The sequence below is a fragment of the Chionomys nivalis genome, chromosome 11 (genome assembly GCF_950005125.1).
Source record: "Chionomys nivalis chromosome 11, mChiNiv1.1, whole genome shotgun sequence".
NCBI lineage: Eukaryota > Metazoa > Chordata > Mammalia > Rodentia > Cricetidae > Chionomys > Chionomys nivalis.
The window spans coordinates 29,684,769-29,693,743 of record NC_080096.1 but is presented as its reverse complement, the minus strand read 5'-3'; the positions used below and the strand labels follow the sequence as shown (position 1 = coordinate 29,693,743).

Below are 8,975 nucleotides of genomic sequence, written 5' to 3'. Positions count from 1 at the left end.
CACTGCGTAGTGCGCAGCGGCTGAGCCGCCTGAGGTCTCGCGAGAATTGAGAAGGGCCGACTGCCGGGCAAAACGGAATAGTGAGATCTGAGACTTTTCTGACCCCGCCCCCTCCCCGGGGCTCTGGAGGCGTTTCCTGGTGACCTCCGAGGACTTTGTTTTCCTGAAGATCTCCGCTTTGATGTGCCTGCTTCTAAATTCTAGCAAATAGTTTTCCGTGTTTTGTTTTGAAAGGAAATGAATGGTAGGGGGAAGAAGGACTTCGCCTGTATTCCAAGTTTAAAAAGTCGCCGGGGCCGGTGAGATGGTTCCGGAAACCTGACAAGCTAAATTCGATCCGTAGAATGCGGGATGGACCGGAAAGGAGGCTCCTGAGAACTGTTCTCTGATCTTATGTGCGCCCGCAGAAGCGCTCACACACACACTAATGAATGTAACTTAAAGATGATATTTTCTTTTTTAATTTTTTTTTTATTTTTGGTGTTTCGAAACGGTTTCTCTGTAGCTTTGGAGCCTGTCCAGGAACAAGCTCTTGTAGACCAGGCTGGCCTCGAACTCACAAAGATCCTCCTGCTTCTGCCTCCTGAGTCCTGGAATTAAAGATGATATTTTCAAACCTGAGTGTTAGGAATTGGTATAAAAGATTAAAGATGGTTGGGAGGTGGTTCAGTTAGTGCTTACCACACTCAGTGAAGACCAGAGTTAGATCCCCAACACCCATGTAAGAAGCTAGCACAGGGGTCCTCCCATAATTGCAGGGCTAGAAAGGAAATCAGCCTGCCTAGCTGAATCAGCAAACTCCAAATTCAGTGAGAGGGCCTCTCTATAAAAATGGGTTAGAGTCAGGCATGGTGCTACATACCTTTAATCCCAGCATCTGGGAGGCAGAAGCAAGAAGATCTCTGAGTTTGAGGCCAGCCTTGCCTAGAAACCGAGTTCCAGGCCTGCCAGAGCTACATGGGACACCCTGTGTCAAAAAATAGGGTTCAGTTGCCATTGAAGATGTCCAGATGTTGCCTTCTGTGACACATTCGTACCCACGCAAATACACACACACATAAATATTGTAGAGCTAGGTGTGATGAAACATGCCTCTAATCCTAGCACTCAGGATACTGAAGCTCAGAAATCATAATATGGAAGCCAGCCACTTGCCTGGGGCTGTGGGGGGTAGTATTTCATCAGTTTACTTTTTATTTTGGACAGGGTCTTGCTGTAACTGGTTGTTTTGGTGTTCATAATGTAGTCCACTCTGGCCTTAAACTCAGGAAAGTCTTCCTTGCTTAGCCTCTGGTGTCCTGGAATTACAGACATAAATTACTATGCCCAGCTCAAAAAACATTTATTTTACTCAAAATCGTAATAAGAAATTGTACTTTAAGCCGGGCAGTGGTGGCGCACACCTTTAATACCAGTACTTGGGAGGCAGAGGCAGGCAGATCTCTTGTGAGTTCGAGACCAGCCTGGTCTACAAGAGCTAGTTCCAGGACAGGCTCTAAAGCCACAGAGAAACCCTGTCTGGAAATACCAAAAAAAAAAAAAAAAAAAAGAAAAAAGAAAGAAAGAAAGAAAGAAAGAAAGAAAGAAAGAAAGAAAGAAAAGAAATTGTACTTTGAGCTGTGGATGCAGCTGAGCGTAAAGTCATTAAAATGCTTAAGGTCCTGGGATATGTTCCAGCACCAGAAAGAAAAGGAGGCAGGCCTGAGGATGTGGTTCAGAGTGTTTGCCTGATATGGAAGCCCTGGGTTCAATGCCCAGCCTGGAACAAAACCTGGTGTGATGGTTCATTCCTTTTAATCCCAAAACTCTGGAAGTAAAAGTAGAAGGATCGATGTTAAATTTCTTCTTCTTCTTTTTTTTTTTTGTAATAAAAACAATCTCACAGCATTTATTGTCACCTGATAATAACATAAGGGCCACTAAAACAACAGGAATAAATGTTTTGGACTATGCTCCGAACAGAAGACACCTTTTTTTTAATATTTATTTATTTATTATGTATACAATATTCTGTCTGTGTGTATGTCTGCAGGCCAGAAGAGGACACCAGACCTCATTACAGATGGTTGTGAGCCACCATGTGGTTGCCGGGAATTGAACTCAGGACCTTTGGAAGAGCAGGCAATGCTCTTAACCTCTGAGCCATCTCTCCAGCCCCCAGAAGACACCTTTAAAAACACTGCACTCCCTCTTCAACTTCTCAAGCGCCTGACGGTCTCTAGTTGGAAACATTTTGAAGCAGAGTAATGTTATCTCCTTTCGGCATGATCCGACCCAATTGTTTCCTTGACTTTGTTTTAGAGTGAATCTCCTCTGCATCATCTAATACGAGGTTCATGTACTCATCAAATAATACAACCTTCTATCCGCATATTCACTTGCTCATACAGCCAGACCTGAATCCGAGACCTGTTTTGCAAGTATCTGAAGATGAGGTTGATGGGCTGCACCATCACTTTCTGCACCTTCTGGCCCTGGTTGCGGTACGCCATGGTGGAAGTCACAAAGACCGCATGAGCAGGAATCAATGTTAAATTTCAACCCCCACCTCACACACATAAACACCAGACAAATGGCTGAGGTGCCTATTTAACATATCAAAGCAGACCTTGCCTCCTGAAACAAAGCTCCCTGTATTCCTCAATCCCTACCTGTTACAGGGTAAGGGTGGCATACTCTACCTTCTACCCTGAACTCTCCAGCCCAGGGGCTGGGCTGCCCTTCTCCCAGAGGCTCTACCCTATATGATCTAAACTGTTTTGTAGCTTTGGCCTCCTGGCTGCTACACCTGTTCAACCCCCCCTCCTCTTCCCCACTACACACAACAAATACACACACAAGGCCCAGATTAGCCTCAGCATGTCCACTCTGGGACTCTCACAGATGCCCCCACTTCTACCTACCCTCTCCCTTTCATCTACAATAACCTTTCTCCTCCACCATGCCTAGGAGCAGTCGTGGCCTTTCCTTTCCTTTCTATTTCTTTCTTTTCTTTTTCAATCAGAAGTTCAAAATCAAGTCAACTAAATGATTCAGCCAAGAAAGGCACTTTGCCTTCAAGCCAGATAACCAGAAATGAGTGCCTTGAGGCCGGTGTGGTGGGAGAACAGACTCTGGCAGTTTTTCTATCAACTCCACTAGTGTACTGTGTTACATGCATACCCCCCACAAACACAGACACAAGAGAAAAAAATATGTTGTTCAAGGTAATCCTCTGCTATGTTTAAAGGGTAAGGAGGTTGATATAGAGAAATAAACTTAGCTAAACAAAGAAAAACTTGATAGGTTTGCCAGTATTTATTAGAAAGTTATGGGCCGGGCGGTGGTGGCACACGCCTTTAATCCCAGCACTCGGAGGCAGAGACAGGCAGATCTCTGTGAGTTCGAGACCAGCCTGGTCTACAAGAGCTAGTTCCAGGACAGACTCCAAAACCACAGAGAAACCCTGTCTCAAAAAAAAAAAAAAGTTATGTTCGTGAAAACTGTGCATGAAACAGTCCAAATAATTAGAGATTATTTATTATACTGTAATCAAGTATGGACAGTGTGTAGGGGCTGCAGATCGTGTCCCTTCAGAGCCTGACAATTAGATTGCTCCTAGAATTATACTAAATCCAAGTCTATGTAGGAGAGGAAATTAGCCAACAGCTACTCCTTAAGAAATAATACAGCCGGGCGGTGGTGGTGCACACCTCTAATCCCAGCACTCAGGAGGCAGAGACAGGCGGATCTCTGTGAGTTAAGGCCAGCCTGGTCAACAGAGGAGTTCTAAGGCAGCGAGGGTTATTACATAGAGAAACCTGTCTCTGAAAGAGAGAGAGAGAGAGAGAGAGAGAGAGAGAGAGAGAGAGAGAGAGAGAGAGAAGAGAAGAGAAGAGAAGAGAAGAGAAGAGAAGAGAAGAGAAGAGAAGAGAAGAGAAGAGAGAAGAGAAGAGGGGCTGGAGAACTGGCTCAGTGGTTAAGAGCACTGACTGCTCTTCCAGAGGTCCTGAGTTCAATTCCCAGCAACCACATGGTGGCTCACAACCATCTGTAATGAGACCCTGTGCCCCCTTCTGGCCTGCGGGCACACATGGAAGAAATGCTGTACACATAATAAATAAATCTTAAAAAAAAAAAAAAAAAGAGAAGAGAAGAAAAGAAAAGAAAAGAAAAGAAAAAATAATGTTGGAGCACTGGCCAAACAGAAAAGTCCACTTACAGGGGCTGATGAGATGGCTCGGTGGTTAAGACTGTGTACTGGCTGGGCAGTGGTGGAGCACACCTTTATTCCCAGCATTCGGGAGGCAGAGGCAGGCCTGGTCTACAACAGCAAGAGATACACAGAGAAACCCTGTCTTGAAAAACAAAAAAGACTGTAAACTGGTCTCTTGCAGAGGGCTTGAGTTCAGTTCCCAGTTTCCATGGGGGAGTTCACAACCATCTGTAACTCCAGCTCTAGGGGATCCAATGCCTTCCTCTGGAATTCTTGGGTAGCCTGCACATACCCACACATAGACACATATAATTAATTAAAAATAATAAAAAGTAGCCAGGTGGCGGTGGCGCACGCTTTTAATCCTAGCACTCAGGATGCAGAGGCAGCCAGATCTCTGTGAGTTCGAGGGCAGCCTGGTCTACAAGAGCTAGTTCCAGGACAGGCTTCAAAGCTACAGAGAAATCCTGTCTCAAAAAACCAAGAATAGTAATAATAACAATAATAAAAAGAAGTCCACTTAGAGTGGGCATGTAGCTCCATGATAGAACATGTATTCACTGTGCACAGCACCCGGGGTTAGAGCCATAGCACATAAATGGTAGAAGAGAGGAAAAGGAGAGCCCATTTAGGATTCTAAAGATAACCTGTGCTGTTTCACTTACTGGTTTCTGAAGATTGTGTTGCAGGGGATTACAGGGAAGAGGAGTTAGCAGGAAACAGAAGGTATTTGGCAGTACTAAAGTATTTTGGTATTTTCATGGTCAGTAATATAACTGATAACAATACCGTAGGAACACGGGATGAATATGAGTCCTTGCTCTAGGTTGGGTTGTGCCTCCCTTTCTAAAGTCCTTGCAGTGTGGCAAGTTCCTAGGGAATTGCACTTCAACCTTAATCAGTAAATAGGACTTTGTTTCGAAGTTTGGATGGCTAGATTGTTAGATGTGTTTGTTGTTTGTTTTTAATTTAAAATTTTTAAATTTGTATATTTGTGACATGTACATCTGTGTATATGTTCATGTAAACATTCATACATGCATGCAGAAGTCAGAGTGTGCCTTCCTCCATGGCTTTCCACCTTGGTTCTCTCCTTGATCCTGAGGTCCATCATTTGAGCTAGAGTGACTAGCTAGAAAGCTCAGGGGATCTATTTCTGTTCCACCTATGCTGGATTACAGATGTGCACCATGACATCTGGCTTTTACACGGGTGCTGAGAATTCAAACTTATGTCTTCATGATCACAAGGCAAGCACTTTACCCACAGAACCATCTCCCCAGCCTGGATTTTTGCCTTGGTTTTTATTTGCTTGGTTTTAGATAGGGTCTCAGGTATCCCAGGCTGCTATCTAACTTGCTATGTAGTTGAGGATAACCTCAAGCTGCTGATCATCCTGTCTTTGCCTCCCAAGTGCTTAGATTACATGCCTGAGATATGAAGCCCAGCTTGGTTTTGTTTTGTTTGAAACGAGGCCAGAACTCTTTTGTCTCCACCTCTCTAGTGCCAGGCATGTGACATCAATTTAGCCTTGTTTTGATCAAGGAAATATGAACAGAAGGCTGGAGATGTAACTAAGTAGCAGAGTTTTTGCCTAGTTCTTACCTGGTCTGCACAGGGCCTTTGGCCCAGTACTGGAAGTGTGAGGGAGAGAGGGCTTCACATAACCCAGATTAGCCTTGAACTTGCAATATTGTCAAAGATAATCTTGAACTTCTGACCTTCCTACTTTTACCTCCCAAGCGCCGGCATGAAACCCTTCCAAGCAGAAATTTATGAAGTGTACATGCTCCTGCCTTATTAGTTTTCCCCTGAAGCACATCACAAATAAATCTGCTTCTTCAAGAATGAAAATGAGCAGAGTCACAACTAATGTATATGATATATAACATCATTTGAGCAAGAAATAAATCTTCCTTCTTATAAGCCGCTGCGATTCCTTTCGTTGCTGCCAAAGCTCTCTCTGGGAGTAAGCCAAGAGCTCATCTGCAGATATGATCACAAAACAAACTCTGGTCAAGTCATGTGGGAAGATTTTCAAGGAAGGCAAGTGTGAATAATACAATTTAAGAAATGGAGGCTTAATCGGTTTTGTTCAGTGATCCGATTATACCATTTGGAGAGATTTTTTTTTGAGCCAAAGGGCTTGATCAACAGTGGTATCCCAAACCAAAGCAGTCCCAGAAGGTAACTGTGATGGTTTGAATGTAATTGAGCCCCATAATCTCACAGGGAATGGCATTATTAGGAGGTATGGCTTCATTGGAATTTATATGGCCTTGTTAGAGGAAGGTATCACTGTGGGGGCAGACTTGGAGGCTTCCTTGCTTAGGATATTGCCCGATAAGTCAATTTCCTGTGGCCTGCAAGATGTAGGACTCTCAGCTACTCCTCCAGCACCATGTCTGCCTGGATGTAGCCATGCTCCCTGCCATGATGATAATGGACTGAACTTCTGAAACTATAAGCAAACCACCACAATTAAATGTTTTCTTTATAAGAGTTGCCGTGGTCATGGTGTCGTCTCACAGCAATAAAAACCAAAACTAAGCCGGGCAGTGGTGGCACAGGCCTTTAATCTTAGCACTCTGGAGGCAGAGGTAGGCAGATCTCTGTGAGTTGGAAGCCAGCTTGGTCTACAAAATGAGTTCCAGGACAGCCAAGGCTATTTCACAGAGAAACCCTGTCTCAAAAAACTAAAGCCAAAACAAATCAAAAAACCCAAACTAAGACAGTAACATTGACATCGGACATACATATTTTATATATGTGTGTATATATATAATATATATGTGTGTGTGTATGTGTGTGTGTGTATATATATATATATATATTTAGAGTGGCTTACAGGCTGTGTGTGGTTCAGTTAGTACGATAATGCTGTCTCCCAATAGAAAGAATCCAGTAGTTTTTCAGTTTAAAAAACTGGTTGTCAGCCGGGCAGTGGTGGCGCATACCTTTAGTCCCAGCACTCGGGAGGCAGAGGCAGGCGGATCTCTGTGAGTTCGCAGCCAGCCTGGTCTACAAGAGCTAGTTCCAGAACAGCTATAGAGAAACCCTATCTTAAAAAACAAAACAAAAACAAACAAACAAACAAAAAAAACTGGTTGTTTCATCTGGTTTTCAGTATATATCTGAATCCCAAATAAGTAGGCTTCAAGTAAAGGGCCAACAGGAGGGCAACCAGGCAGAGGGCAAAAGCTTCCCTTACATAGGCTACCACCAGAAAGTGTAGCCCAGATTTAAGGTGGATCTTCCCACCTCAAAAGATTCAATCAGTAAAAATCCTTTCCAGGTATGGTACACCGAGCCACTTGAGTTTTAGTTAATTCCGAATGTAGTCAAGTTGACGACCAAGAACAGTCAGCACACATGCTTTCCTGATATGGTTGCATGCTGGCCCAGCAAACGTCTATTTGAGGTGGTGTCTCACTCTTGCCCACACGGTCTTCAAATGCCTAGGCTCAAAGCCATCCTCCACCTCAGCCTCCCCAGTAGCTAAAACTGCAGGTATGTGCCACCAAAACCAAAACAAACAAAAATACCTTGTATTTTGCTTTACAAATCAGATTCTGATTTATATAAATAACAGTTTCTGTGACTGTGTGACTATCAAAGTCCCCCAATACGGAGACTGTTCCACTCTCTGATCAGTGTAAACATCAGGCTTCTGAGTCTGAAAAAGTTAAAGATCAACTCTGGGGCCCTGGAAACTTCCTTAAGGTTCTAAGCACACCAGAGAGGCCTGTCTGGAAGACGGCCAGATGGACTCTGAAACCGCTGCCTTTCATGGTGCGATGCCTTTGATCTGAGAGGAAAACAGAGGGATAAAGTGATGGGCTGTTGGGGTTTTAAAAAGAGAGAGAAATTACAGTCACTTGATATGAAATAGTGGAGAGAACTCACGTAAGAGTAGCAAGGACGTGATTGAACTAGGTCTTGGGAAATGAAAAGAATTGCTGGACAGCCCACCATGTATATAGCTAGCTGGCTATAAGCAATTATAGGAACTGAGGGCTCCATTGAGGGAAGTAATCACATGTAAAGATATATTATAATCAAACTGAGGTTTAATTCCCTGCCAAGGAGAGTTAGTCATGGATTTTTATTGATTGGGTTTTTGTTTTAAGTTATTTTGATGTTTTTCTTTGTTTTTGACGAATTATATTATTTGGTTGGTTGGTTTTGTTTTGATGTAGGGATTTGCTTCTTCTGTTTTTTTGCTGTGTCTGTATGTGAAATGTATGTTTGAATGTGTGTGTGTGTGTGCATGTGTGTATTTGGCTGTGTATACATGTGGAGGCCTAAGACTGACACTAGGCAAGGTCTTTGTTCACTTCCCATATTGTTCGTTGATCTAGGGCCCCTCACTTGGACGCAGAGCTCACTGATAAGACTTGTAAGTCTCCTGGCAGTGATGGCACATGCCTTTAACACACCTTTAATCCCAGCACTTGGAAGGCAGAGGCAGATGGATTTCTGTGAGTCTGAAGTCAGAGTGAGTTCCATGACAGTCAGAGCCACTCAGAGAAATCCTGTCTCAAAAGAAACGAATACTATTAAGTCTAGCCAGCTTGTTTCAGGGATTCCCTCTCTGCCTTCCAAGTGTTGGAATTAGAGGTATGCTTCCATGCCTATTAAGGTACTGGGATTTGAACTCTGGTCCCTATGTTTGCACAGTGTGTTAGCCAGGGTTTTATCCACTGATTTGTCTCCCAGCCCAGGCTATCCTTAAATTCACTATGTGATTTAGGCCCATGTCAAGCTCTCAGTCCCTCTG

General features: G+C 43.7%; 1 pseudogene; it reads right to left on the bottom strand.

Moving 5' to 3' along the window:
• Positions 1 to 2,218: 2,218 nt before the first annotated feature.
• LOC130884164 (small nuclear ribonucleoprotein E-like) lies at positions 2,219 to 2,508 on the bottom strand (annotated as a pseudogene).
• Between the last annotated feature and the right edge of the window lie 6,467 nt (positions 2,509 to 8,975).